Source organism: Halichoerus grypus, chromosome 4 (assembly GCF_964656455.1).
Source record: "Halichoerus grypus chromosome 4, mHalGry1.hap1.1, whole genome shotgun sequence".
Lineage (NCBI taxonomy): Eukaryota > Metazoa > Chordata > Mammalia > Carnivora > Phocidae > Halichoerus > Halichoerus grypus.
The window spans coordinates 133188201-133211392 of NC_135715.1; the positions used below are offsets into that span (position 1 = coordinate 133188201).

The window sequence follows — 23192 nt, forward strand, 5'->3', positions numbered from 1 at the left end:
AAAAAATATCAGAAAAGTGAATCAGTTATAAGACCTTCTCTCCGTCCCCTGATTTCCATCTCAATGGGACATTGTGCTGAAAGAGGTCTGTTTGGAGGGCATTTAAATGCCAGTGTATTTTCTATTGTATGTCTTCATTAGGGGTTTGTACAAGAGGTTTGGTTGTTTGTCTTTCATCGGAATCGGGCTGCTGTTTGGCTGCTTAAGCCTCTAGTTACTGAAAACGAAGCAATCAGGGAGCTCGGTCCTGGCCAGGTTGCAAATTAAGAGGTTTATACCCTCCACATTTCTCATTCAAAGGAAGACTCTGGGCGGCTCCAAGCCGGAGCGGAGCTGCAGCCGTTTAACTACTTTAACAATGCAAGTGTTAACCTTTCCTTATCTGCACAATCACACAGCCTTTAAAATTTCTCCTGATTGCAATTTGCATTTCTGATTAGGTCTATTTATATGCAGATGAGGTTCTGTGTTGTTCATCATCATAATGTTATCGTTTTATACCTAATCCAGATGTGAACAACCACCCACCATTATTCCAAAAATGATTCCCACCCAAGTCAGGGTTGGTCTTTTTGCTTTTTCCAAAGTATAAAAACATGTCCAGGCAATTAGAAGAACAGACAAAGTGACTGACTTTTAAAATTAATAGTCTGGTGATCATTCAAAACGATGTAAGAATGCAGGACCAAAAACAGTATTGTATTCAGTAATATGTCAGAAAATGAGAAATGGTGTCTGGGATGATTTGTGTGTGTGCTTTGATTTTTTACAAATCATTTACTTTTCATCATTTGTTTACTGGGACCACATAATTTCCCAAAGATCAGAATTAAGGTGTGGCTTCTGATTAGCAAGATATATGTACTTTTGATAAGAAATCATCTATTTGGGCATATTTTTTTCTTTCTGTTTTTTAAGTATATGTTTGTGTACAGACCACCCGTTCAAAAATTTCATAGGGTGTAAATGTGAGGTAGCTTAGAAGGGGTGTGTGTGTGTGTGTGCACGCGCGCGTGTTTAAATAGACTTCGTCTTCAGTGACTCCTCTGAGCTTGCTTCTGTGCCTAGCCAAGTCTCTGGTCTCTAGTAATCTCTGCACCTCACTTCTTCCATCTTGGGAGAAGCTTCCAGATCTGAAACACAAATAACCAAGCCCCACACTGCCTGCTTCCAGACAGGGTGAACCCCAGGAACAGGACAATTGCTAGAAAAAGATCTTAGGGCAACAAGGATTCTTATCCTAACATAGGCTGAAACTTTTTCTCCTCCTAATGTAACCTCCTGCCCTTTTACCATCTCTTGGTTCCTGCCCAAGTGATGAATCAGAGTGGACTAGGTAATGTCAACAATAATCAGTCAGCAGATCCTTGGTGTGATTCTATGTGCTGAACACTTGCCGTTGTCCCAATCCTAACAGCCAACTTGACATTCCTGGGCAGGAAGGATAGAGGTTTAAAAATTAAAATGTAGCATAATTGCATATACTGCATAGCTTTTTATACTCATCAAGTAATTTACTTAAAAATTACCCTGTCAATTAGAATCATGCAGTTCTCTTATGAAGTATTGTGGATTGACCAAGCACGTATGTGTGTGTACTATTTTAATTTTGAGTGCTAAAAATGTACATTTCCTCAGAAAAGCTCTTTGATGGAGAGTGGAAAAATTAAGCATTTACATATTTTACATAGGCACTCAGATTATTTACCTCTGTGTTTCATGGGGTTCTTTCTCTCTCTCTCATTCTCTCAGCATTTTCTTCCCTGATGGAGAAAAGAAAATGACAAGTAATGACAAAAATTCTTTGAAGACATTTGGCTTCTGATTCCCTCCCCCCCTTTGGTTATGAGTGTTTTAGGTGTTCTGGAATTCCCTTCAGTTAAGCAATGGGGTCCATTTCAGAATATTCTGGGGTCCGGAACACCATATGTGGCTTCCTCCTTTGCCTTTCCTCACTTGCTTCTTCCCTTTACAGCCTTCTTTACTGGAAATAAATTGAGTAAATTACCAAAATAAGGGAAGAAAAGAAACCCTTTACTGAGTCAGGGAAGACGTGACTTTCACAAGTTACAAAGGACTTAGGAATTAATGAAGTGCTGGTTACATGTGAGGTGAGAGCCTCAGATGTCAACAAAGCAGATAATTACGTAGGTTCCCTGGACACTGTCAGGAAATATGAAGTGAGACCTGCCTGGATGTGGTTGATTTGCTCGCACAGAGGTCTCCTTGCTCTTCCTCCATCTCTTTTGGAGCACCTTCCCCTTTCTTTTGACCTTCACGTTAGAAGATGACACATGGAGTAATCGTGACCTGTCTTTGAAATACTGCGTGACTCGCAGTCTTTCCTACATCACAAACACACAGAAGTTATCTGCTGATTGTGACAGCATCCACTATTTGCTGAACCTGTCAGCATGTGTCATCTTGTCTAACGCCTTTGCTCCAAAAAAAGTCACCCCTCCCTGACGGTCGCTGCTCTGTTTGCTGCTATTTTTCTCTAGCAGTTAGAAGAGAGGCAAAGAATGAAAACCATTTCTCTGGGCATCAGTGGATTTGACATCTCTCTGATGACTTTCTCCTGAGGACTCCTTTAAAATTTCAAAGGCTTAGAAGGATCTTGCAGATGACCTGGATATTTTTTTCATTTAAAAGGAGATCTGTTTCATAATATGTAATTGCAACAACCCATAGAGTTAGGAGAAAAAATACAATTATGTTGCTCTCTTGGCAACCAGGTATCTTTCCTTAGCTTGGAATCTTTGGCTAATGACCTCTTTGACCTCCTTAGACAGGAGTCAGAAAGGCAGTGGGGACCAGTGTGAGTGTGTTTATTGGACAAGCACTAAGAGCTGTGTTGCCTGCCCATTTCTTTGGGGCCAGATAGAGGCTGACTCTGTCCACTGTCTTACCACTTATCGAGTACTTCCACTTCATTCCTTGTGGAAAATGCAGAATGTTTTCAAGATTCCTAGCCGAAATGTCTTTGGCTGGGAGTGGTTGGGACAGAATGGCCCGAACATTCCAGTCCCTGAAGCCGGTGATTTTCCCTTCCTAAAGAGAAGGTTCCCTGGAGTATGCTGAAGAAAGGAGAACTCATGATAATTACCAGTTCATGTTTAGGCTTGTTTTCATCACCAAATTTAGGTTGTTCCAAACTGTACCCAAACTGTACATTATTTTCCTAAGGCTGCCACAACAAATTACCACAAATTTGGTGGCTTAAAACAACATAAACATATTCTCTTACAGTTCTAGAGACCAGAGGTCCAAAATCAAAATGTTGGCAGAGCCATGCTCCTTCTCAAGGCTCTAGAGGAGAATCCTTCCTTGCCCTTTCCAAGTTCTGGTTACTTCTGATATTCCTTGGTTTGTGGCAGCATAATCCCAATCTCTGTCTCCATTTTCATGTGGCTTTCTTCTGTGTCTCTCCTTGTCTTCTTTTCTGTCATGTCCCAGAAAGACACTTGTTATTGGTTTATAAAAACCCATCCTAATCCAGAATGATCTCATCTCAAGACCCTTGTCTTAATTATATCTGCAAAAGACCCTTATCTCAAATGAGGTCATATTCTCAGGTCCCAAGTGGACAATCTTCTGGGGGCCACAGTTCAACCTACTATACCATCAACTTTCATGTTTTCTAAATTCCCTGAGAAACTAATTTGGGGCAGAATCTAGGATAGCTAGCTAAATGATGATGGAAAAATAATAATAGCTTAGATTTGTTGAGTGCTAGCTATGTGGCAGGCGCAGTGCTATGTGTTTCACAAATATAAACGCATCAATCCCTACAGTGACCCTGTTGAGGTAGATACCATCATCACCCTTTTTTTTCCGGAGGAGAAAACTGGAAGCCCAGGGAGAAAGTCCCTGATTATGCACCCATGGAGGAAAATGGTTTGAATCTGAGAACTTTGACTCCAAAGCCCACATGTTTGCGACTACAGTCGATCCTTGGACAGCAGTGGCGCCAACGCTCTGTGGTTGAAAATCTGTATTTAACTTTTGAGTCTCCCAAAACAGAACTACTAATAGCCTATTGTTGACCAGAAGCCTGACAGATAACATAAACAGTCAGTTAACACATATTTTGTGTGTTATATGTATTATATACTGTATTCTTACAATAAAGTAAGCAAGAGAAAATGTTATTAAGAAAATCATAAGGAAGAGAAAGTACATTTATAGCAGTCTACTGTGTTTACTGAAAAAAAAATCTGCCTGTAAATAGACCCACTCAGTTCAAGCCCATGTTGTTCAAGGGTCAACTGTACATTGAAAAATTAAAGCCCCTCTTAAGTTATATTTATTTATCGATGAATTATGAGTTAAGCACTAAGGGGACTGGAGTATACAGAAATAAATGGGACATCCTAGTCTTTAAGAAGCTTATAATCCAGCATCGTTCTTCCTGCTCCCAATTTAAACTGCTACTATAAACCTGAAAATTAGAATTTTATTAACATCAATGATTGTGTCAGCCATGAAATTGAAGAACAGAAATCAAGAGGGTCATCACAGGTGAACATAAGTCTTCCTTGGCTCATTGATTGATTTATGACCCCCAAACCAAAAATCCCTTCCTTCTCCAAACTCCCTTTTAAGTAACTGCCTTCTAGTTCCTAATTTGAAACACTTAAGACAAGTGTTTGAACTAAAGAATTGCAGAACATATGTTATGTAAAAGAGAGGTATTTCAGGTTATCATTATTGGGACCCAGAAGTTCCTGTGCCATCCTACCCTCCTTGGAAAACCTGCACCTGCCGCATCAGGGCTACTTCTGGTATAGCCAGAATCTCCTCCCCCTTCACCTTCCTCTTATTTTTTTTAAGTAGGAAGAGCTCATTTTGGTTCTGGGGTAAGTGGAAATCTGTTTCTGGCATCGCCTCTCATGCATTCTCTCATGGAAACTATTTTAAAAGATTGTTTAGGAGGAGGCAATGTAACACCTAAAGTTTTCACTTTGGGTGCATTATTAGACTCTTGTGGCCAAGTAGAGTTTTATGGTTGAGTCTGAGGACTTAACCTATCCCTAGAACTTTATGCTTATGGGAAAAAATCTGTCTAAGCTCTAAACTACCCATTCACAAAAGTGTTTTGGAACACAATCTGCTGGGAATTTGGGGATTCCTATGTCCTCTAACCTAGGACATCTCTAACTGTTCACTCTGAATTAGGCTCTGGTTGAGTGCTTGAGTTACAAGGCAGGGTTTATTTGTTTTTCTCTCAAGAAGAACAGTTTTACTTATTCTCTCCTATTCATTGTCAAAGGTGAAAAAGGCAGAAGTTGGATAGCAAAAAAAGAGGAATAAGGAGGAGAAATCAAAAAGGATACTCTTAGGGTTCCTGGATGATGTGGGTGGTGGGCTCAGAAGAGGTAAATTCCCAGTTGAAATATTTGTGAGTTTAATTGAAAAGTTTCCTCAGGGACCCAGTGCCTACAATTGACTTTTGTTCTGAAACAGAGTCCTTGAGCTGAATTTTCATCAAATTTCATCTGAATTTCTATCATTTTTAAAGGTAAAGATTCTTTTTAATCTGACTTTACTAATTCACAAGCCAAATTGTTCCTACGTGGGAAGCCTGCTCCTCAGCTGCAAGAGGATGCAGAGGCAGCAGGGAGCCCTGAGTCACCAGTAATTGTCTTACTATTACAGAATTGTCACAGGACATTTTCCCTTAGGGCTGTGAAATATAAGGAAAAGAAATTAAAACTAAACTATTGTTGTTGAAGTGTAATGAGTGAGGAGGGTGGGTGTTTAATGGCACAGTAAGGCTAGATTTGCCCCGGGAAAATTTGGTTTCTCTTCACCAACCCAGGTCACTTAGCTATTGGCCTTTTGAGCAACGAACTCTCACAATCTCGGCTTCACTCACAAAGCAAGAAAAGCTAGAAGAATTAGCATCATTTAGTATTTATTGAGTGCCTAACAGAAAAAAAAGTTCTGAAATAATCCAGTGGAAAAACAGTTGTCTTTTATGAGTCTTTTTCTTTCTTTGGGAGATTTCTAGTCCCGTTTTCAGTGGATTGTGGTCCCTATCCCTCAGGATGCCTTAGGGGTGCCCCTTCTCCCCTGGAGTCTCCTGTCCATTTCCTTGGGAACACAGTAGCTGGAGGCAGCTGGAAGAAATGCCCCAGAAGGCTTCCACTCTGTGGAACATGTTTCCAAACTCTTATTTTAATTTAAGTTGAGCAGCTGGGGCTGTTAGTTCCTGTGGAGGTGCACCTTGCTGCCCCCCTGAATCCTGGCAGGCAGGGGAGAGTTCAGCTCTACAAGGTTTCATTTGGGGATCAGGTGGCAAAGCAGAAGTGTGCCTTCAGGGACTGCTGGTCCCTATCCATGTTGAGTAAGAAGCCTATCCTGAGAGAAGGGAAAGGCCCGAGAATGAGAGGTGTTGATTTACAGCACTATCCATGCTTTCTCCCTCATTACTCTTGATTTCATTATTTTGGCACCACTTTGGCTAATTCCAGCTTAGCTCCTAAATGATGGTGAGATGGGAAAAGAGGTAGACAAGGAAACAGAGCTCAAAATAGTACCAAAAGTTTTGAAGTACCCTAGTTTCCTCTTGATTCCAGAAAAAGCTAGGGACTAAAGGTGAGGAATATTTATAAACTGCCTTGATAGGTTGTCATAGTGGTAGGGCAGGGGCAACACAAGGGTGAAGAGGGAAGGGAGTAGTCTGGAGGAAGGCTTTTCACAGCAGAAGCTGTCCTTTCCAGGAGAATCTTAGAGTCAGATGAAGCCAGTGTCATCAGAAAGAAAATGTAGAGTATTGGTCAAGCATTGGTGTATCAGTTATTTACTGGTATGTAACAAACCACCCCCAAACTTAGTTGCTTAAAGCAGTAATCATTTATTATTTCTCATGAGTCTGTCAGGTCTCAGGGTGGTTCTGTGGATCTTGACTGGGCTTACTCATGCATCTGTGGTTAGCTGGGGATTTCGCTGGGGGCTGGCTGGTCTAGGATGGCCTTGGCTAGGACAGCTAGGCTCTGCTTCATGAGGTTCCTCATCCTCTACTAGGCTAGCCAGGGCTGTTCTCGCATTGGTGACAGGGTTCCAAGCAGGAAGGGGTAGAAAATTGGCCCATTTTTGCAATCAGTTTACCATAGATAAGTGTTCTACAGTTATTCTATGTGGGTTCAAATACCAGCTTTACCACCTTCAAGCTGTATGAACTTGACCAAGTTACTTAATGTCTCTGTGCTTCAGCTTCCTCCTTGGTAAAATGGAAATGTGAATACTATCAGCTTCATAGAATTTTTGGGAGCAGTTAATCAATGTAAAATGCTCAGAACAGTTCATAGTAATCATTTGATTTTTGCTGGGTGCTCCCAAAGAAAAAATCCCAAGGATATAGTTGTATGTAAGGAATTTGCTTTCCCTTGTAGCTTAAGAATTGAAAACTTCTATTCAAAAGAGCCACCCTGAGATCAGTCATTTGAAAGTTTAACTAAGTGATTGATGATTGTATGGGGAATTGAGAGAGAATGAAGACTGATTTTCAGTAAATCCTTACTACTTCTACTGCACCTGTCTGAAGGACTCTGCCATGAATATCCATTGTCACAACTCCTTTGTTAATAGACACACTCCTAAGAGATATGGACTCTCCCCTTGCCCCCATACACACCCCTGAATGTGATGACAGGAACTGCCCATTGGGAAGCAGAGCTGGCCTTGTCTCTACTCCCAGTGTGTCTACAATGAATGGAGATGCTGAGGCCACAGTGCTTTTCCTTTCCTATCAGTTCCATCTTTGTGGTGGCTTTGTGCTTGGTGGATGAGTTGTGTGATGGGGTTTGGCTGCCTCCCCCAGTAGGGCCCCTTTAGCTCCCTTGATAAGTACAAACTTCACCCAGGTTCTGGATATTTCTTGTCCCCAGGTAAAAGGACAGGAGTAGGAGTTGTAGGTAGCACTGAGTCTAGATTGGGCTCCATTTTGCTCCCATTTTTTTCCACCAAAGAGAATGACTTTTTTTTAGCCCAGCCTGGAATGGCTAAAAACATTGGCAACTGGAGATAGAAACCCAAGCCAGTCAAGGGAATTGTAAGGAGAGCACTTAGTTGTTTCAGATGAGTTCAGGTTTCTTGGCGGGGAGGAGTGATAGCCCAGGTCCTGAGAGAATATACAGGTAAGACTGCTAACCCACTGTCAGTGATCTTGGAAGAATTCTGCAGAACAGGAACAGTGTTCAAGGAGTGGAAAGGGGAGGATGTGCTACAATTCTTCAAAAAAGGGAAGAAGGCAGAATCTGCAAATTACTACCTGGTGAGCTTGACTTTCATTATGGACTAATTACTAAGATTTTTTTTTCTTTTCCTTGAATAGTTTGTGAATTCTTAGGAGAAAAAGTTGTGATCACTAGGAATTAGCATGGGTTCACTAAAAGTAGGACATGTCAGATTAAAGTCCTTGTTTGGCAACACTGGTACAAAATGGAGAGTGTTTTAGACATAATATATTTGTAATTTTGCCTTTAGGTAAAATCTGTTGTGATATCTTTGTGGCCACGATGGAGAAACATAGGCTAGAGAATGGTGGTAGTGATGGATCATACCCAGGAAAGATTGTATTAAGGAATGCTCAGTAATGGTGTCAGTGTCAACCTGGCAAAGGAAGTCCTAGAGGCCTTGGGCAGGGTTCTGCTAACCACCCTGCCTGTTGAATGTTTTAAAATTTGTAATGAGTTGGAGGACATTGGTAGCCTATAGGTCACATTCATGGAAGGGTAGCTGGTATGTTGGATGACAGACTTGGAACCCCAAAAGATCTCAGTTGTCAAGAACAATGGGGATTTCTAACAAACAACTCAGAAACTCTGGTAAGCTTTACCGGCTGACAGCCATGGCTTCATAACCCACAGGGGAAAAATGAATTTAATTGTGACTGTAAGTCCAATAGGAGTCAAATCAGTTAACTGCATGGTTAACATAAGGTTTAATAGTCAAAACAAATACCATCCCTACCCCCACGTTGGCTCTGTCCCAGTCAGAAGCCCCTTTGGAATGATGGCTTCATTCTGGGTACCACACTCAAAACTGTTACAAGAGAGTCCTACCCAGGCAGAGTCTAATGGGCCTGAAGCTGGCATTTCAAGCTGGGATGAACACTTGGGTGCTGTTTCTGGTCCTGCTCTGTCACCAGTCTGTCATTTCACCCTTCAGAGGGGCAGAAATGGCACCACCCTTAAGCAGAATGTTTTACACTCAGATAACTGGGCCTATATATTTTCTTCAGTTTCCTCCCTACATTCTGAAGGGGCTCAATACAGAGGAATGTGAGTAGTCACCCAACTGTAGGGGTGGTCTCTATAGCAGTTCCCTACAGCAGAGTCTCACCCAGGACAGGGTTCCTCAGTTTTAGCTATAGGTTAGAATCCCCTGGGAGCTTTAAACAATACCAGCTCCTGGATACCACCCTCCAGAGATTCCAGTGTAATTGATCTGGGTTTAAGAGCAGCATTTATATAAATATATAATTAACAGATACATATTTGTAATAACATGCGTATTGTTTTATATTTCAAAGTTTCCCCAGATGATTCTCAGATTAATTTTTTTTTAACATTTTAACCTAATGTGGGGCTCGAACTCACAATACAGATCAAGAACCGCATGCTCCATCAACTGAGCCAGCCAGGTGCCCCTCCCCAGATGATTCTAAGGTGCAACCAGGGTTGAGAAAAACCCTGCCCAGAAATAACCATTAGACTGTTGTTTGTTTATCTATATTTCAAAGCTATAATCTCTGCTGGGAAGTCTGGTTCCTGCCTTTTCCATCCCCACTCTGTGGTTGAGAATTGAGAAATGACAGATGATACAGATGAGACTGTATTGCACATTATGAAGAATGTAAAAGTAGAAAAGAGAATTCTTGCAGAATAGTCAACCATGACTGCTTTGGACTGAATTGTGGTGTGTCCCCCCCAAAAAGGTACCTTGAAGTCCTGACCCTCCAGTACCTCAGAATATGACCTTATTTGGAAAATAGGGTTACTGCAGATATAATTAATTAAGTTAGAATGAGGTCATACTGGAGCAGAGTGGGCCCTTCATCTAACAGGACTGGCATCCTTAAACGAAGAGGGACATTTAGACATGGACACATACACAGAGACGGATGAGGACAGAGACACGGAAGACAGCAGCGCTGCCACAAGCTGAGGAGTGCCTAAGCCACCAGAAGCTGGAGGGGCAAGGAGGGAGCCTCTCCGAGAGGCTTCAGAGGGAGTATGGCTACGCTAACACTTTGATTTTGGACTTCCAGCCTCTGGAATTATGAGGGAATGAATTTCTATTGTTTTAAGCCATCTCGTTTGTGGTATTTTGTACGGATAGCCCTAGGAAACAAATACAGTGACTTTATGTAGTTTTGAGTCTTTTGCTCCTGGAGCGCTGCCAAGGGCATGATTAAAGATGGGGAGTTGGAGGTGGAAGGGAGGTGGTCCTGGGGGTAGGGAGAGTCCTGGGGGTAGGGAAGGGTTAGATTGGCCAGCCTGCCACCCCATCAACCCCAGGTGGCATTTCTGTAGGAATCAAGACATACTTACATAAGGGGCCTAGCAGGACCCATTCAGCATCTGCATGCATTCTAGATAGGAAGTGGGTATATGAAAGGTTCCTCTTCTCCCTTGTTCTAGACCACTGAGCCAAGAACTCCTTTCCTCATCCAGACCTGCCTGGGCAGGGAAGACTCCCTTCCTTCCACAGTGTTCAGTGTGGAAAGAGAGCTCTGCAGTTTTTTCTCTGAGTTCTCCCCCAGACTCAGTACTTCTGGAATGGAGTGTGGAATGAAATGAGATGGTTCTTAACTGTCAGTCTGCCATCTCAGAACAAAGGGGACTGTGTTGTACAAGTAATACTTGGGCATTCAGAAGTAGTTGTGGTGGCCTATCTGAGACAGGTGCTGGGAAGTTTCCCAGAAAATCCAGGTGTCCACCTGGGCAAGGCCAGGCACTGTGGAGTATGATCCATGGAGCAGTACCATCTGCTTCTCATGTCTTGAAGGGCCTTCATGCTTGCACAGAGGGCAGGTGAGCATCTCAGGATTATGCTTCATACTGGCATGAGATATGGGCGTTGATCTCCACCAGGCCTCACCCAGGGTTTGCTCTTTAGCTTTACAGAAACATGTGGCCAGTTCAGGGAATAGCGAGGCACATGGGGTGGGGTAGGGGGGTTCCTCTTGGGCCCTGCCACCTTATTGCTTCTTCTGTATCTGAACCCTCAGCTCCCACTTATTTTGGTTTTGTATTCTTTTTTCATTTTTCTTTCTTTCTTTCTTTTTTTTAATAGAGAGAGAGAGCGCCAGCATGGGATGGGGGAGAGAATCTTAAGCAGGCTCCATGCCCAGCATGGAGCCCGTTGTGGGACTTAATCTCATGACCCTGAGATAATGATTTGAGCTGAAATCAGGAGTCAGACTGCTGATCCCTCCTCCCCCTCTTTCCCTTGGGCTGGAAGCTCCTGCATGCATGCTACATTACTCATCAGTCTTGATAGGTATAGCCTCTTCTGGCTGACCTTACCCTGCAGTCCATACCTAGCTCTGATGAAAGTATCCTTTTCTTTCCTTCTTCCTTCCAGAAGAGTGAGGGGATAGTACCTAAAGGGCTGAGGAGGTAGGTGTTTACCACCAATTCACAGGGATCCTGGCTAATTTGGAAATTTCTGGAACCCATTCAGCACCTGCATGATAATATTGCTTTATATTTATGTGTTTCTAATGTCCTTAGGCTCAACTCCAAAATAGTAAGATCTGAGCTGCACATCCCCTGTGCTAACTTCTTATCGCTACTATAACAAATTATCACAAACTTGATGTCTTAAAACGACACAAATTTATTATCTTATAGTTTTGAAAGTCAGGGGTCTGATCTGGATCTCACTGGGCTAAAATCCAGGAGTCATCAGAGCTGACTTCCATTCTGGAGGGTCTAGGGGAAAATCCATTTTCTTGCCTAGTCCAGCCTCTAGAGGCTGCTCACATTCCTTGGCTCATGTCTCCTTCCTCCATCATCAAAGTCAGCAGTGGCTGGTCAAGTCTTACATTTCATCAATCTGACACTCACTCATTCTTCTGCCTCCCTATTCCTGATTTAAGGATACTGGTGATTATGCTGGTCCCAACCAGGTAATCCCCAGTAATCTTTCTACCTTAAGGTCAGGTAATTAGCAAGTGTAATTCCATCTGCAACCTTAATTCTCCCTTGCCATATAACCGAACATATTTACAGATTCAAGGGATTAGGACATAGACATCTTTGGGGTCCATTATTCTGCCTACAGTACCCCCCAAAGTATTGCCCAGAAATTGTTAGAAATCCTCAAGGATGTGCTCCATTTGTGCCCACAGCCATTTTGAGCTACCATCATTATGTGGCCTCTGCCCTCTTCTTTCTTTCCCATCTGGCTCTTCTTTGCCCTTGTATGTTGTCCACTTAGTCACCATCAGAACACCCCTGCTTGTGGGGCTGCTGGTTCTGATCACTCTCATAGCTTCCAGTTTCAGGATGCCAAAGCACTGTGTTCTACTCAGAAGAAGGGAAGTAAGCCCTTTCCTCAGCTCTGAGCCACACTCTGTCAGTTGGGTCCCTGAGCAACTCTACTTGTACCCAGAGCCTCCCCATTTTGGTCAGCTTCTGACCCTCCTCTCTTATCAGAGTAGCATCAAATCCCTCCAGAAAAGCAGTTCCTTCTATTTTTGTCCTCATTCTTTTCGTCAGTCCAAGGAGCCAGAGATGTGGCTGCATACCACTTCCTCCACTTCCTCCACTTTCTTCCACACTTCTCCTGCCCCAGACCTCACCCTTTTGGCCTCATCGGTTTCTTATATACTCATTTGTGTCAACAAACACTTGAGGGAGAAGAGGAATAAAGGAGAGATACTGACTGTTCCAGTGGTCTCCAACATGGGAGGATACAAAGCAATCCATACCACTTCCTCCACTTTCTTCCACACTTCTCCTGCCCCAGACCTCACCCTTTTGGCCTCATCGGTTTCTTATATACTCATTTGTATCAACAAACACTTGAGGGAGAAGAGGAATAAAGGAGACATACTGACTGTTCCAGTGGTCTCCAACATGGGAGGATACAAAGCAATCCACCAGGGTGCAGAGAGAAAATACTAGGACTTCTATTTATTTCTTATCTAAAAAAACAAGGAACAAATTATGCTTTCCTCTTACTACGTATGAAGTTCAACACTAGTGTGTTCACTCAATCTAAGCATTGGATGGTTTTGTCTGGTTGGTCTGCAGATGAATCATGAGGGAGTTTCATCAAGGGGCTGAGGAGGTCCCACTTGTGGGTTCAATTTTAGAGTCCTAGAAAGCACTGAAGTAAAAAGTGCCTTGTTAAGTGATTATATGGCAAATGCCATCAAGTTTCAGCTAAATAGATCTTCACAAAGCAGACCAGTGACTTTAAAAGATTTCTTCAAAGAAACCTCAGATTGAATCTAATTCTAATGCAAGCACAAGTGAGCAACAGAAAAAATGGCTGAGATGATAAAGCTTGTCCTCCTAGGACAAGCTCTTCATCAGCCACATCAGGCTAAAAACAATGACAAGGTAATCATATTTACCAGGAAATATTACCTGGTAATATTCAGGTTCAAAATTCAAAAATTCAAAATTCAAAATTACCCTGAAGACTACCTGAACTATGGATTTATGTGAATGATGAACTTCTTCCTTAGTGTATATCATGCAGGAAGTTATTAGTATGACACCATCAAACCTCTACAGTCTTACCTGCAGAATTTTTTAAAATTTAAACTCAATTAATTAACATGTAATGTATTATTAGTTACAGAGATAGAGGTCAGTGATTCATCAGTCTTATATAATACCCAGTGCTCATTACATCACACGACCTCCTTAAAGCCCATCACGCAGTTACCCCATCCCCCCACCCACCTCCCCTCCAGCAACCCTCAGTTTGTTTTCTATAGTTAAGAGTCTCATGATTTGTCTCCATCTCTGATTTTGTCTTATTTTATTTTTCCCTCTCCTCCCCTGTAATCCTCTGTTTTGTTTCTTAAATTCCACATATGAGTGAAATCATATGATAATTGTCTTTCTCTGATGGATTTATTTTGCTTAGCATAAGACCCTCTAGTTCCATCCACATTGTTGTAAATGGTAAGATTTTTTTTGATGGCTGAGTAATACTCCATTGTGTATACACACACCACATCTTCTTTATCCATTCATCTGTCAGTGGACATCTGGGCTCTTTCCATAGTTTGGCTATTGTGGACATTGCTGCTATAAACATTGTGGTGCAGGTGCTCCTTCGAATCACTGTTTGTATCCTTGGGTAAATACCTAGTAGTGCAATTGCTGGGTTGGAAGGTAGCTCCATTTTTAACTTTTTGAGGAACCTCCATACCGTTTTCCAGAGTGGCTGCACCAGCTTGCATTCCCACTAGCAGTGTAAGAGGGTTCCCCTTTCTCCACATCCTCACCAACACTTGTTGTTTCCTGGATTGTTAATTTTAACCTTTCTGACTGGTATGAGGTGGTATCTCATTGTGGTTTTGATTTGTATTTCCCTGATGCCAGATGATGTTGAGCATTTTTTCACTTCCTTCCCAAAGTTCACATGTTGGCACTTCTGTGTCTATTAAAAAGGAAAAAAACAAACCCTACTGTAACTACATATGTATTATCAACCAGGAAAGAGTTCAATGGCTTGGTAAGAATATACTCTCCAACTGTAAAGTGGTTGAAAAAAAAATTAATGTACCTGGCACAAAATTACAAGTAAGGAAAGAATGACCCCAGGGTAACAAAGTTTGCCAAATGAATTTGGCAAAATGTAAGAGCTTCCTAATTAAAACTATTTCAGGTCTTTAGGAGCATTTGTATAAATAGTGACCTACTTAAAAATGGGGTTTGAGCTGATGCTTGGAATTAACTTATTCAGTCATTTGGTAAGTATTTATTAAGCATATACTGTGATCAGGTACTGTATCAGACACAGCAGTGAACAAAACAAATTCCCTATCCTCATGGAGTTTGTATTTTAAAGGGGGGGAGAGAAATAATAAACAAAGTATATACTATGCTAGGTGGTGATAGGTGTCTGAACTAAAGAAAGTAAAGTGGGATAAAGGGAATAGAGAGTGACAGCTGGGGTGGGATTTACTATCATATAAGGTGCTGAAGGAAGATCTGTCTGATAAGGTAAAGGGAAGAGTCTAAAAGGAGTGAGGGAACAAGCCATGCCTAGGGAAGGAGTAAGAGCAAAGGCCCTGAAGTAGGAAGGAGGAGGGCTCATTTTAGGGATGCTAAGGAGGCCAAGGCAGCTGGAACACAGAGAAAGGGAGAGAGGTAGGAGATGATGGAAGAGAGAGAGAGAGAGCTGGGGATGGACCGTGTAAGGCCATAAGTCCTCCATATGATTTTGGATTTTTCTATGGGTGAGATAGAAAGCCATTATGATTTTGGAGTAGTGAAGTGACATGAAGTGACTTCTGTTTAAAGATCTTCTGGATACTACATGGAGAATGGAATGCTAGTGAATGGGGGGGTGGTGGTAGGAGTAGAGGCAGAGAGACAAGGTAAGAGGTTCTTACCTGTAATAATTCAGGTAAGAGAGAATGGCAGCTTGGATCAAGGTGAAGATGGTGAGAACTAGTTGGATTTTTTTTTTTTAAGATTTTATTTATTTATTTGACAGAGAGAGACCCAAGCAAGAGAGGGAACACAGCAGGGGGGAGTGGGAGAGGGAGAAGCAGGCTTCCCACCGAGCAGGGAGCCTGATGCGGGCCTTGATCCCAGGACCCTGGGATCATGACCTGAGCCGAAGGCAGATGCTTAACAACTGAGCCACCCAGGCGCCCTGAGAACTAGTTGGATTATGGATATAATTTGAAGGCAGAGTTGATAGGATTGCTGATGAGTTAGATATAGCACATGAGTGAAAAAGAGGACATAGTAAAAATTTCAAGGTTGTTGGCTGGAGAAACTAGAAAGTAAGAGTTGCCATTTTCTGAGGTAAGGATGATTGTAGGAGGAGATGACGTGGTAGGGGATAGGGCAGGAATCAAGACTTTTGTTTCAGACATTAAGTATGAGATGAAAATTTGTCATCCAAATAGAGATAACGAGTAAGCAGTGAGACACAGGAGTCTGGAGTTCCATGGAGACATCTGGACTGGAGGCATAAATGTAGGAGTCATCAGAGTGTACATGATATTTAATCTCATGGGTCTAGTAGTCTTTACCCTGGCAGTGGATGTAGATGAAGAAGGTAAGAGGTCCTGAAGGCTAGTTCGTCCCACATTTAGAAATGGAAAAGATGAAGAGAAACTGGGAAAGGAATTTGAGAAGCAGTGGCCATTGAGGCAAGAGAACAACTGGAAAAGGGTAGTGTTCCAGAAGCCAAAGAAGGAGTTGAAAGAGAGAGAATGATCAACTGTATCAAATGCTCCTGAGTCAAGTAAGACAGAGATTGAGAATTGACTAGTAGAATGGTGGCAGAGAATTTGCTGCCACCTTGAAACCACCATTCCAACATTCCCAGACTTAAATCCCTAATCTGCCACTTGCTGGTTGTGTGATTTGGCATAAGTTATGTGAATTCTCTTAGCCGAGATAGTATCAACATTATTGGGTGCTATGAGGGAAAGAAATGATGTGGCAAAGTGCCCTAGCATGCAGTTGGTGCTCAATAAATAGTAGCTACTATTATTACTACTGTCACATGCACTTAACAAGGATAAATACAATGAAAATTGGGAAGAGGATGTTTGTTGGTTTGACATTTAGGAGACCTGTGGTGACAGCCTGACTTTGCAAGAGAGTAGTGGCAGGATGAGGACGAGAAGCCAGTGGCAAAAGTTAAGCTGTGAGTGGATTTGAGGGCAGTGAGCACAGCTTGGCAGTGAAAGGGCCTGTCAAGTGGGAAAATCAGGTTAGGCAGAAGGGCAAGTGGAGAGTAGAAAATGAAGATATGTGAGAGGAGATCATTGATGAGGGCAGGGTTTTAAAAAGCTTTCTTAAGATTTTACAGATTCATATTTAGAATGCTGTGATTAGAAACCAGAAAGCCATTGGATTTTACTGTCATATCAGGACTCAATCTCTTCATTTAACTTTTTTGCCTCCTGGGTGGAGGGCTCTTTTGTCCTCATCTCCCAAAGTCTTCCTTGGTTGGAGATAGACACTTAAAGAATATGTAGCTCCTCTAGATTTTTAAGTCTTGGCCTCAATTTCAGAGAACTATGAATTCTTTGCCTAGAAATCATACCACTGGAGACTCCAACACTCTGAAAAGATTCATGCATTCCAAAAAGATACTTTTAAAAGAAAGCACTTTTCTGTATAGCTTGGAAGGTAAATGTGATTAAAAAAACCTCTACCATATGTGCATTTGGGAGTAATTATAGCATGGCTGGGGCCAAAATCAGCAAACTAGACAGGGACCCAGGTCTCCATGCCAAGATGTAGGTAGTCATAAGCAGAGGGAAGTCAAGATTAGGTGAGGTAGGGGCCAGGAAACAAAGTGAAGGAGCTGACAAGTCAGAGAAATGTCAAAACCAGGAGCTTCAAGGTAGATGGAGATAGGGAGTTAAAGGACTTTAGCCCCCTGGTTGGATTATGGCCCAGGCAATGCTAGGCTTAGTACCTTGAACAAAATCTGTGATTCTATTGAAGGTTTACACTTAGCTTCCACTCTAACAGCTTGATTTCGCTCTTCTCTCTAGTTAGGTATCCATCTCTCCATCATTTGGCTCATTCCCAAAAGTATTTAAGACCATTTACAAAAACACAAACTATGCAACTGGATGAAATATGTAAGGAAAGGAATTTTGTACAAATAGAAAACAAAGATAAGGAAAAGATTAAGCCAAGGCAAGGTTGATAAACAAAATGCACACCTTAATTTCTTACTCATTCATGGTCTACCCATTTGCTTCCAAGCTTCCTAGCTGCCAAGCCAAAAAGCAAAATACATTCAGTTGCACAGTTTGCAGTGTTCAGAAGATTAAAAACAAGCTTTGTGCTCAGGATGGGTAACATAGTAGTGTTTTCACTATCATCTTTATGATAAATCCAACAACAGTTTTTCAGTGTAGATTGACATCATGACTATAAAGAAAAATTCAGTCAAAATTAATAAAACAGTGCAGCTCACATATATAGCTTTCTGGTGGGTTGGCCTAATACAAGATTAATTTTTGGATTTTATAGAGTATAGATTGAATGCCCACCTTGGCTATAAAAATACAATGAAAGTCAATAAAGCATTTAGTTTTAATTTTTAAACTAACTTTAGTGTATTTAATCCATTTCCTGGTATACTCTCTGAGTTAAACAAATGGATTTCTAGGTAACTGATCGATTTGGTTTATTGCCAGTTATAAACTAACTATATTTTTGTAGTATATCTACAGGAAATTATCACTGCTTTTAGAATACTTTTAAATAATTCTTAAAAAAAAATTTTTTTTTTAAAGATTCTGTTTGAGAGAGCCTGTACGCACACGGATGCCTGAGTAAGGGGGGTGGGGCAGAGACAGAGACAGAGAATCTCAAGCAGACTCCGCACTGAATGTGGGGCCTGATGCAGGACTCGATTTCACAACACACAAGATTATGATCCTTGAGGTCATGACCTGAGCCAAAACCAAGAACCGGACACTTAACTGACTGAGCCACTCAGGTGTCCCTTTTAAGTAATTCTTTCTATGGCTCATCTATTTCTTAACAGTTTCTGTGTTTAAAAAAAGTCAGTGCTCTGTGTATAGAAGTATGCTTTACCATCTTTTTTTTCTGTCATGAAGGGAGTGGAAGGACTGATACAAGTGAGGGAAGGAAGGCCCAAGTTTTAGGGAAGCATCGTAACAACTAGGGATCTTTAATAAGTTCATTCTTCCTAGTTTATGACAGATTCTCATCCATGGAGTCAGAAATTAAAGGAAGGTATATAAAGCTTTAAACAGTCTTATATGGTTCCTAATAGGTTTTTTCTGATGGTCATAATGTAAAATAGTGGACAATGGATAGAGTGTTTGAAAGAAGGAATCCTAATGGAAACTTCTCAGAGTATTAAATCTTGAGTAATATGTGGTTATGTGCTTAAGACTTTGCTTTCCTATATAATTCATTCCGTTTATTGAACATTGAACTATTTGTAACTCTACTACAAACTTGGGGGCTGGAGGGGATGAGGAGATAAATTTTAAAATGTAAGGCACACTCACTGCTCTTTAATTTTACAGTCATCTAGTTGGAAAGACATAGGAACAGATAAATAATGCAAGTGTATAAAGGAGTACCAAATGAGCAATACTTAAATGGGAAGAACATATTTGCAATATACATAACATAAAAAAATTAATTTCTAAAATAATATAAAGAACCCTTTAAATAAGTAAGAAAAAAAGTGGTCCAATTGAAAAAGGCAAAAGATAGAACTTGGCATTCTATGGAAGAAATACAAATGGCCATTGAAAACCTGAAAATCTGCTTATAATGTTCAAATCGCTATACATAAAAATAAAGAAAATATAAAATTAAACAATGGAACACCCTCAAGCTCCTTCAAAGGGGCACATAAGTTACTTGAATCCAGCTTAATTGAGGGCTCAAGGTGGGGCAGTTCTGCCTGGGTGAAGGTAAGGTGTGAGCTCGGGAGTTGCTGTTTGCTCACATGGTTGCATATCTCACAGGCTGCTTTTTGATGTGAGAGACTCTACCTCATGGAGTGTGAGTCTGGTGTTTAAAGATGTGTACTTTTCTTATGACAGTGCCCCCAAACATTTCGTCTTGATCTCCAGAAACAGCCTGGGAAAAAGTCTGCTGAGTTGTCCATATTTGGAGTGAGTGTGTAGGTCTCCAAAGTAGCTATTCTTCAGAGATCTTAAGAGTAATTTTGACTATACGTGGTTTTCACTTTACCGCCTTAGAACCTGCACTTACCCTAAACCCCCGGGTAACGTGTGAGTTTACTATGCCATTTTTGTTTCACTCATCAGACTGGTAAAACTGAGAAGAACTGCTAATAACAAGTGTTGTTAAGAATGTGAGGAAACGAGTACTACCACCCTTGATGGGAATACTGGTAAACACTTTTGGAGGGCAACTGGATAGTATCAAAATCTGGAAAAAACAGAAACAAACAAAAACCACTTTGGCACAGCAGTTCCACTCCTAGCAATCCATCTATAGACAAAGCACAAAAGTTCACGATATGAATATTCATTGCTACAGTTTTTGTCTTACGAGAAACATCTGTCAGGAGGACAATGGCTAAACAGCTTTGATATATACAGTCTATGGAGTAATATGCATCCATTATAAAAAATGTGTAGATCTGTATGTCCCAACCTGGAAAGATTTCAAAAATAGAGGTTCTCGAACTTTAGTGTGCATTAGAATCAGCTGCAGTACTTGTTTAAAGACAGCTATCGGGGCTTATTCCCTGAGTTTCTGATTCAGGAGGTCTGGTGTTGGGGGCAGGGCAGAAGAATTTGTATTTCTAAACAAGTTTCATGTGATAATGATGCAGCTGGTCTGGGGTCCGCACTTTGAGAACAAATGTTCCAAAAACTCAGTACTAAATGGAAAAAATTGAGTTGCAGATTATTATGTACAGTATGGTCCCAGTTACTATGAATCTCTGCATATTTGAATGGACATGAAATGGAAAAAGGCTCAAAGGATATACATCAAACTGCTAACAATGTTTTCTCCTGAGGAGAGGCAGCACTTTTACTTTGATTCTATACTTTTGTATTATTTCAGTTTTTTACATGGAGGGTATATTTATGTATTACTTGTGTTAAAAAGAAAAAAATTATAAAAAGAAACAAAAAGAGAACTAGTAAGTCTGTTCAATAGTTGTAAGAGCAACAGGACTAGAGTTTGGATGAGAACGATTGACAGTGATAGGGTGATGGAACCATAAAATCAAGTTTTCAGTCTAAATGTTGCTCAGCTTTTATACACTCCGAGCTCATAGCTGCTTAGTTCTGAGGTCCTTGTTTATTTCTCCCTGAGCCTGTTTTCTCAGATTTTGGATTTGACTTTTCTGTTCCTTGGTCTTAAACCCAGTGCGGTTTTAACCTGTAGTATCCGACCACTTGTACAATGTAGGCTCCTGTCCTTGTGGCCCTGCCCCGCCTGGAAGTCCGCCGTAGCCTGACAGTCACCACTGGAGCCACCATTTTGTGCTGCCTCCAGTTGTTGCAAGGTTGTTGGAATGTCAGCTGAGGAAAGAACTTGGTGGGGGTGAGGGGTCAGAGCTGTGGCCCAGGGGAAGGCGGTACTCACCTAGGGAGCTATAACTCATGACTATTGCATGAACTTAGACATTTGGTAACTTTAGTTGTTTATTTCATCAACCTTTCTTTAGCTGAGCTTGTATAGTAAATGTGAGAGAAAAGAAAAAAAAATGTGTTTTACTCCAACTAACACTACTGCTACTACTACTAGTTCTACAGTCATGGAGTTGTGTAATACTTCGCCATTTATAAGCTGTAGCCACATGTATTTATTTGTTTGTTAAAGCTTTTTTTAATTTTTAAAAGATTTTTATTTATTTGAGAGAGAGAGAGAAAGAGAGAAGCAAGCATAAGCAGGGGGAGGGGCAGAGGGAGAGAGAGAAGCAGACTCCCCACTAAGGGAGCCCGACAGGGGTCTTGATCCCAGGACCCTGGGATCATGACCTGAGCCAAAGGCAGACACTCAACCAACTGAGCCACCCAGGTGTCCCCACATGTATTTATCTCAGTTAATTCTCAGACTCTGGAAGGAAGTATTATATTAATTTTCCAGGTCTGGAAACTGAAGCCCATAAAGATTGCTACTAAGTAGCATATTTGGAATTTATACCCAGTCTTGTAAGATCAAGTCCTTTCCAAGTGTTTAGAAATGAGGAGGTCTTCCTCCTTTACTCCTCAAGGTATTATTTTAGTATTTGCTAATGGCGTGAAGAAATGGATGGGGCATAAAAGTGGTGAACATGTTTTAGTTTTAAAGCTTCTAATTGGAAAATGGCATAATCTTAAAATAAATATTATCATTTTGTTTTTCAATAATGCACACATTTCCTTTCAACAAAATAGAATTATATAGGTAGCTCATAAATCTCTTGAATAGGGGGCCTCCGGTGCCTACAGATACAGATAAATCATGCTGAGAGGACGCTGAACCATGAAATGATTCTGTTAACATGTCATCTGTCTAGAATGTATTTTCAAATCTCCAACAGAAGGGTCTAAATTATGAAGGGAGGTGGCCTAGTAAAGCTGATACTTTGGTATTTGATACTTTCAACCTCCTCCATCTGCTGCCTCTGCTTGTGTTGAGTCTGGCTCAGTGGATAGAGCACAGCGTGGCCTAATGCTGAAAGTCACTGAAATTAACCATTTTAACATGCAATGAACCCAGAAATTCCTTAAGCTGAGTTATCTTGTGAAAAGTGGTGTATATTAGTGCTACTTATCTAGTCTTACTAAGAACTTGTGAAAATTGCTAAGTCATAATAAGAATTTTGACCACCGAGAAGCCAAATTTAATGGCTTTATGCCTGGCGTTGACTCTGATAGTACCTACGGTGAAATTTGGAAACCTTCCTTAAGATGGCTTTTGTTTCCAAGTTGCTTTGAATGTAGTCTCAGAATTTGGTGTGGGGACTGGTAGATTTGGGTGACTGTTTGCACCCAGGTTCAGTATATAACAATGTAACAATAGCTTTTTGTGCCTAGGAACCTTGCTGACTGGTGAGGGACTATTAATATTCTACGTTTGATCTTAATGCCCCTAGCACAAAGGACATATCACTTTTCTAAGTGGGGACAAAAGAAAACACTTCATTTTTTACTTAGTGCATGGAATGTGCTCTTCCAGTAGTTCTCAAAGCTTGGTCCCTGTACCAGTACCATCCGCATTACTTGGGAGCATGTTAGAAATGCATTATCTTAATTCCTAACCCAGACCTGCTGAATCAGAAACTCTGGGGGTGGGGCCCGCATGTCTGTGTTTCAGCAAGCCCTGCTGGTGATCCTGATGCTCCCTAAGGCTTGAGAACTCCTTTCCAAGCCCTATACCACTGCTCCGGTGTGGTCCTTCATCAACATCAAGCCCAAGCCATTGGAATAGCACCGCCAACTGGTCTCCCAGCCTCCACAGTCAAACTCTGCAATTCATTCTTTAGATCACTGT

General features: G+C 41.3%; 1 protein-coding gene across 1 annotated transcript in view; it reads left to right on the plus strand.

The window, feature by feature from the left end:
* MYO3B (myosin IIIB) overlaps positions 1-23192 on the plus strand; it is a 394785-nt gene that overhangs the window by 34245 nt on the left and 337348 nt on the right. The window lies entirely within an intron of this gene.